This window comes from Orcinus orca, chromosome 10 (assembly GCF_937001465.1).
Source record: "Orcinus orca chromosome 10, mOrcOrc1.1, whole genome shotgun sequence".
Classification (NCBI taxonomy): domain Eukaryota; kingdom Metazoa; phylum Chordata; class Mammalia; order Artiodactyla; family Delphinidae; genus Orcinus; species Orcinus orca.
In genome coordinates this window covers 97,858,594-97,866,864 of record NC_064568.1, presented here as the reverse complement: position 1 = coordinate 97,866,864, position 8,271 = coordinate 97,858,594, and the positions used below count along the sequence as shown (strand labels likewise).

Below are 8,271 nucleotides of genomic sequence, written 5' to 3'. Positions count from 1 at the left end.
ACCGTAAAAGAGCCCTAAATGCCGGATCACATTGCTGGATTTCCATTTCCAACGGCTTCTGTATATTGGAGCAATTATTCCTCATTATCTTCTTAGTTTTTTGACACTTAGATTTTTTTTTAATGCAGATTTGCAGTTGTGTTCAGCCAGAGGGTCAGCGCCATTTACCTAGTCTATCATTACCAAAAGCACAACCAAAGAGAGTTTAGGGGCCACTATCCTAGACCGTGCCAATGATCTCTTAACAGCTCCAATCTTTCTTCCTCCCCAATCTCTCCTCTCTGCCGCCAGATCAATACTTTTTAAACAACAGTTCCATCAAGTCATTTCTCTGCTTTAAAAAAAAAAAAGTCCTCACTCATGCCCTGTGTGATAGCTCTGTACTATGTCAACTTAGCTAGACTGGAATTTCACAGAATTTCCTTTCCTAAATGGTTCTGGATCAGCGTTGGTCAGCAGAGACACTTTGGATGCTATTTGGGAGGTAGAAATAAAGCAGCTGCCCATTTTTTCTTTTTTTTAATGTTTTTATGTCTGGTGGGAGGTGCCAGGCGCATTGCCTCTGACCTGCAGGTAGATCCCACCTATTGTCATGGGAAGGGCTCAGCCACAGTTCCTCCGTGTAGGGGGTTGAACTTGTGGGTGTTGTCCCCTCCCCTCTCCCCCAATTCACATCCATCTAGACTCTCAGAATGTAACCTTATTTGGAAATAGGGTCTTTGCAAATGTAATTAGTTACATTAAGATGAGGTCCTACTAGGACAGGGCGGGGCCCTAAATCCAATGACTGATGTCCTTATAAGAAGACTGATGTCCTTATAAGAAGACCATGTGAAGACACAGAAATACAGACACATAAGGAAGAATGCCATGTGAAAACAGAGGCAGGGATTGGAGTGAAGCAGCTATAAAGATTGCCAGCCACCACCAGAAGTGAGAAAGGAGTCTCCCCTAGAGCCTTCGGGGGGAGGATGTCCCTGCCAGCACCTTGATTTCAGACGCGTGACCTCCATACCTGTGAGCGAGTACATTTCTGTTGTTCTGAGCCACTCAATTTGTGGTCATGGCAGCCCCAGGAAACGAATCCACTCCACCTCCTGGCAGATCTCCTCCTCCATTTTCTCCAAATCCTGGACTGAGTGCGTGTGTGGCTCCCTAGTGAAGGGCACCCGCTTCTCCTACACATCAAATACAGCATCAAGACTGGAGGTGGGGAGAGGCAAACGTGGGCTCCAGTTAGTCTTTCTGGGCAACAGTTGTCTTTGTAGGTCCTAGTCTGCTCTTCCAAATTAAGTAAAAATGAATTGAATGAAACCAGTCCTGCTACCCAGTTCCTTCCATTATATTAGAATATATTAGGTTATTAAGATTACTAACTAACATTTATTGAAGACCTCCTAAGTGCAGGGCACGATGCTAAGTAAGCTCTTTACAGCATCTTATTAAATTCTCAAAACACCCCAACCTAAATATTCACCAATAAGAAAGTGCTTAAACAAGTTATAGCCCATTTCTATACATGATACAGAAATTAAAAAAGAATGAGACAGGGACTTCCCTGGTGGCACAGTGGTTAAGAATCCGCCTGCCGATGCAGGGGACATGGGTTCGAGCCCTGGTCTGGGAAGATGCCACATGCCGTGGAGCAACTAAGCCCATGCGCCACAACTACTGAGCCTGCGCTCTAGAGCCCACGAGCCACAACTACTGAAGCCCGTGTGCCTAGAGCCCGTGCTCCACAACAAGAGAAGCCACCACTCACTGCAACTAGAGAAGGCCCGCGGGCAGCAACAAAGACCCAACGCAGCCAAAAATGAATAAATTTAAAAAAAAAGAATGAGACAGTCTTACGGATATGGACATGGAAGTACCTCCAAGACATATTGAGGGGGAAAGAAAATCAAGTGACAGAAAAATAGGCTCGGTATAACCCTGTTTATGGAAACAATATGAAACAAAATATAATTAAATATTTCCTATGAACTCTTGGTCCTTCAGACTGTACTCCCAAATTTTCCTTTGCCTCTTCTCCTACTGTATTCCTGCCTCAGCCTCACACTTCAGCTCCATTATGTGGTAGCTAAACTCGAGTGGGCATTCAGTGCTATTGGATGAATGAATGAATTCCAATTTTCAAACATTTCCCCTCATCTTTATTGAGATATAATTGACCAATAAAAATTGTATATATTAAAAAAACTCTCAAAACAACCCTATGAAAAAGGGTTATTATTATGCCTCTTTTACAAATGTTCACAAATATTACAACCCTTACAAATGTAACAGCAGCTTAAACTCTTAGACAGATGAAGTAATTCAGCCAAGTCAGAATTCATACTGATGCCGAAAGCTCAGCCCTGTACACCGGTGCCAAATCGAATCTCAGAGACAGAGTTTTGGGTGAAGTAGAAAAGAACAGCTTTGTTGCTTTGCCAGGCAGAGGGGGACACACTGGGCTCCTGCCCTCAAAAACTATGTGTCCCAACCCAGGAGGATGTGATGGAGGGTTTTACAGCAGTGGTTCGAGGCTGGGATCTCCAAGATTGCGGTGTGCAGGGCCTGTACCCCTATAGTCTCAGGTGGTCGTCTCCTCACCTTGATGAGCTTCTCTGGTCCCTTTAATCTCCCCTCAGGTGGTTTCTTGGCCACTCCTCCCTTGATTGGCAACTGTTGGAATCTGCCCTTTGGAACTCAGGGAAGGTCATGGAGGCTGGAGTCTGGCCTACAAGAAATGGGGGGGGGGGGAGGGGGACAAAAACGCCTCCGTGAGCGGGAGCCCCACGGGGCCTCACTCGGTTTCAAAACTAACACATTGTAAATCAACTATACTCCAAAAAAATTAATTTAAAAAAAGTAATAACACATATGGAGGCCCAAATATCACCCTTATTAATAATAAAGACTAGGTCAGAGAACATATAATAACGGGAGAGCCAGTCTGGCCTGTTAACTAAACCCTAAGTTGAGACAATGCTGAACTAGGGTGCCCTCCCTATGCAGAAGGCAGCTCAGACCCAAGAGGAATGTGGGAGGAGCTGAGCTCAGCAAACCCAGTTTGTTTTTCCTAACTGTACCAATTAGATAAGTCACTTCTCCCCCTGACCAGGGACAGAAGGGATAAAAGGGTATGGAGAGACCAGACATATTACCAACAGAGTACATAAATATAGTATGTATTTGTGTATATAAAATACTAAATGATAAAACAATCCAAGGACGATCACAAAGTAGGTACCTAATTATTTGCTAAATATATAGTTTACCCTAGTGTTTCTTGAGTCTGAGTTTTTTATCAAAACCTGAAGGATGTTAAGTAATTACAGACCCTCTCTAACCCCTCCCTCCCTTCAATATGCTTGGCATGAAACCAGAAATCTGATTTTAAAGCTTCCTGGGCGATTTCAGTATGCAGGTGTGGCTGAGAACCATTGACTTACAGGAGTTAGACAAGGGATCGGGAGTCTGGGAGGTCTTACTGAGGAGGAAATTGGACAGACACTGCAGGACAAGTACGATTGAGGTAGAAAGATAGCAGAGCACTCTGTATGGGGCAGAGAACAGTAAGCAGAGGACTCCAGAAATAACTGTGGCTCAAGGGTAAACTCAAGACCTTGTTCTTGAAAACCCTTATAAAATTTATGCCTGGAGAATGATCTATGCTAACACAGCAAATGACAAGACATCACAGCATGGCTTAGAGGAAAAGATCTTGGACTTTTGAGTTAGGAGACGTTGGTTCCTGGCTGTGTGACTTTGGCCCAGTCATGACATCCTTCACCCAGATATTTAAGGCTTGTTTGAAAATGTTGCAGGAAGGGAGACCCCTTCCAGGGCCCGAGAGTGGGCTCTTGCCTGACACTTGGAAAAGAACTGTCTGAGGAGACACACGTACTGACAAAGCAAAAGACTTTATTGGGAAGGGGTGCCCGGGTGGAGAGCAGCAGGGTAAGGGAGCCCAGGAAAACTGCTCTGCCACGTGGCTCACAGTCTTGGATTTTATGATAACGGGGTTAGTTTCCAGGTTGTCTCTGGTCCGTCATTCGGACTCAGGGTCCTTCCTGGTGGCCTGAGCATCTCTCAGCCAAAATGGGTTCCAGCGTGAGGGGTTTCTGGGAGGTTGGCAGGACATATCTTCTCCCCCCCTCCTCCTTTGGCACCTCCCGAATTCTTCCAGGGGAGTTTTACAAGACCTACTATGGGCTGGCATGTCCTCCTGCCTTTCGGCCCCTCCCGAGTTAGTTTCAGCAGCAGCACAGTCATCCTTTATCAGGACCTCCTGTCCTGAGACAACTCAGGCAGGCGGTTAACATCATGCCTGGCCAAGGTGGGCGGTTTTGGTCAATGGTTCCCTAACATAAAGACTGGAGTTCTTAAAGCATTCTGGGAAGGTGGTTATACAGTCTTCCCCATTTCAGGAAATAGCACGGCCATTCACCTAGAAGCTCAGGTTACAAACCTGGGAGTCATGTTTTGATTTCTTTCCCTTACCTGTCCCCATGGCTAATCCATTGGCTCACCCTGATGATTTTTCTTCCAAAACATATCCCAAATCTCTCCACTTCTCACTTACTGCATTGTTCCCTTAAGATCATTAACTACTGAAACCTATTCAAGGGCAAGCATTGCAGCCAGGCTTAGATCACCAAATGGCTTAGACCAAAAATGGCTTCTCTTATGTCAAGAAAGCTATGCCTGGTTTTCTTTCTCTAGGGACTTACACTAGGTGATTCAAGATGTGCAGCTAGGGTTGAGAAACACTACCAAGGCTTAAAGGAACAGCAAAATTTGTCTGCTCCTGGTGGCTTTTGTAAGAACAAAAGAATGCAGAAACATAGGACTGTTATCAGGCAAGAAAAGTAACAATAGCAAAGATAATAAATCAGTTGTAAACTCCCAGTTCTGTTACAATGGTAAAGATTAGCCTAAAGCACTTTCTTGAGCTGTTTTGATGAATTTAAAGCCCCTCCGGTGCTCAACCAGAAGATCAACTGGAGCCCAAGGGAGGATGAGGTTGACCTTTTCTGACCCTTGTGACTTCAGTCAACTAAAGCTTGTACTCTGTTGACCTTCCAAGCCCTTCGCGAATATGCATGTGACCTTAGTTTAAAACTTCCCCAATTTTGCTGTTCAGGAAGACACTGCTTTGGGAAAGACCCCCAGTGTTCTCCTTTCTTGCTGCAAGTAATAAATCCTTCCTTCTCCAGCTCGTTGGCTTAGTTGTGTCTTTTGGCTCAATACCCACCACGAGGTGGATCCAGTTTTCGGGTAACAGCTTCTGCACTAGCTGCTCCCGTTACCTGGTACACTCTTCCTCTAGATCTTTCCATGGCTGGATCCTTCTTGTCATTATTCAGGTCTCAGACTAAATGTCACTTTCTCAGGTAGGCTTTTCCTGATACTCCCACCCCCAACCTAAACTAACACCTCTATCGGACTTCCCTGGTGGCACAGTGGTTAAGAATCAGCTTGCCAATGCAGAGGACACAGGTTCGAGCACTGGTCCTGGAAGATCCCACATGCCGTGGAGCAACTAAGCCCGTGTGCCACAACTACTGAGCCTGTGCTCTATAGCCTGCGAGCCACAACTACTGAGCCCACGTGCCACAACTACTGAAGCCCGCACGCCTAGAGTCCGTGCTCTGCAACAAGAGAAGCCACTGCAATGAGAAGTCCGCGCACCGCAATGAGGAGTAGCGCCCGCTCGCCACAACTAGAGAAAGCCAGTGCAGCAACGAAGACCCAACACAGCCAAAATAAATAAATAAACAAAATAACACCCCTATCTATAGCACATTGCCCTGCTTGTTTTCATTATAGAAATTAGCAGTTCATGAGGTTTCCCTATTTAAGCTTATTGTCTGTGTCTTCCAACTCTAACATAAACACCTTGAGTGTAAACACATTTGTCTTATTCACTGCTGTATCCTCAGCACTTAGAACAGTGCATGGCATCTATTAGGTATTCAATGTTTGTGAATGAAAGAGAAGATACAAAGGTTTAAGATAAATTCTTCCAGTTCTCTGTTCTTTTCAACTGTTTAACTGGATTTTAATAAAATGTGCTTTATTTATGCAATAGAATTGAACTATCTCTGAAAAAAGTGTCAACGGCTTTTTTTGTAAATGTATCATAATAGCACGAGATTCATTCTCTCTTCATAGGAGCCCTGAATTAAATCTTCTGCAAAGTCATCATCCCTTAATATATTTTGATATACAGTATTTGTTCATAATACTGCTGCTTAGGGAATACAGCTCACAGAATGGAGCAGCTGGGTATGGCCAGGGTCTATTTATTAAATCAAGGCATTGCTGCTCAGATTTTGTTTGCTTGTTTTTGGAGACAAGAGTGTTACCCCAAATTTTATTTGAGCCAAATTTGAGGATTATAACCCTCAAAAGGAAGAGCATCTCCGCACAATTATATAAGTTTTTTGAGACAGAGGGCTGTACATTAAATGACGTATTATTGACAGTTTACACAATCCAGATCTGAGCAGCATCGTGGTGGGTCATGTGACCCCTTACAAGATCAAGAAGGAGTTGTCTTGATGCAAGGAGAATGTTGCTCTTCATGGTTAAGTAGGCATTTCTGCCGATGGGGAAGGTTGGGCATAATGCAGATACACAGCGCACAGTAGTGGGGAGAGAGGAGGCCAGAGAGCAGAGAAAAACTTTTGTTTAAACTTTTCCGGTCTTGCCTTAAAACATTTCTTTTTTTTTTTTTTTGCCACATCTAGTGGCACGCGGGATCCTAGTTCCCCGACCAGAGATCGAACCCGTGCCCCCTGCAGCGGGGGCACGCAGTCCTACCACTGGACCGCCAGGGAAGTCCCAATAAAATATGAATTTTATTTCACACTGGGTTGGCCTCTTGGTGGGTGTTGAGCCAGAAGACACAACCAAGCCAAAGAGCGGGAGTAGGAAGCATTTATTACTTGCAGCAAGGAAGGAGAACACTGGGGGTCTTTCCCAAAGCAGTGTCTTCCTGAACAGCAAAACTGGGGAAGTTTTTAGCTAAGGGTACATGCATATTCATGAAGGGGCTTGGGAGGTCAACAGAGTCCAAGCTTTAGTTGGTTGAAGGGACAAGGGTCAGAAGAGGTCAACCTCATCCTCCCTTAAGCTCCAGTTGATCTGATGGTTGAGCACCCGAGGGGCGTTTAAATTTTTCAAAACAGCTCAAGAAAGTGCTTCAGGCTAATCTTTACCATTGTAACAGAACTGGGAGTTTACAACTGATTTATTATCTTTGCTGTTGTTACTTCTCTCGCCTGGTAAGTCTTTTGTTCCCTTAAGATTATGACTGTTCTAGGGCAGGCAAGCATTGCGGCCAGGCTTACATCACAAAATGGCTTAGGCCAAAAATGGCTTCTTACCTTCTCTTTCTCTGAGGACGCTTTACCTTACCTGCTTACAAGAGGACAGGGGAAAGGAATCAGTAGAAGAATGGAAAGGTATGGCAGGGAGCAACAGGCTCACAGGAAAACATGAAGGCTATAGCTGGCTCCTTCTAAAAGTGGGATACACGGTTATCCTCTTTTCTTCGGGGGGCACCTCTTTAACGAATGAGTGTAATCTGGCGGAATTGAGGAGTTTTAATTTCAGAGTGCTTGAGATTATGACATCGTCCTGTTTCGCAGGGGTTTGTTCAAGCCAGTGCGGCAAAATCTTCACTTGTGGGTCGTCTGTCACTTGGTCTCAAGGAAGCAGCTGAATTAAATTCGTAACTCAGGCGAATTAAGGGCAAATCCATGTCCTTAAGTCCCTCGCGGGCCATTTCCGAAATACATTAGCTATAAAAACATAGAACAACATCTATTACACGGGAAATAGGGAGATTCCGTGCCTCTGGCCCCTTTCTTTGGCAGGGACGTTGGTATTTCCTCAAAAGTCCCCAGTATCCAACCTCCGCCCCCAGCAATAGGGCTAGGTTCACAGGCAACCAGTTTTTCAGTCAGCTGCCTGCCCTTTCTTCCTTCTTCGTGCTTCGTCGGTCACGGCTTTAAACAAAACGACTGTGCGTTTGAAATCACTCTGGCGCTTTGGCACAGCGCAGGAGGGGCAGCCAAGGGCACGGGTTCCGAGAACAGCAGTCGGTAGACAGAGATTCTGGCTTGAGGAAAACCAAAGGAACGGGGTGAGAGGGAGGGAGAAGCAAAGCAGCTGAGTGGGAGGTGCATTCTGGGAGTTGTAGTCCCCTTGGGTGTGCCCTCCTCAAGGTTCCACCGGGCTCTGCACTTCAACTCCCAGCAGCCCCCGCGACGCAGA

General features: G+C 45.3%; 1 long non-coding RNA gene across 1 annotated transcript; it reads right to left on the bottom strand.

Annotated features, from left to right (window-relative positions):
- Positions 1-614: 614 nt before the first annotated feature.
- LOC125965554 (uncharacterized) lies at positions 615-8,218 on the bottom strand. The gene is made up of 3 exons (XR_007479583.1): positions 7,483-8,218; positions 2,596-2,722; positions 615-1,203 (listed from the first exon to the last, which is right to left on the bottom strand). It is a non-coding gene; the product is annotated as an uncharacterized LOC125965554 (long non-coding RNA).
- Positions 8,219-8,271: the final 53 nt, after the last annotated feature.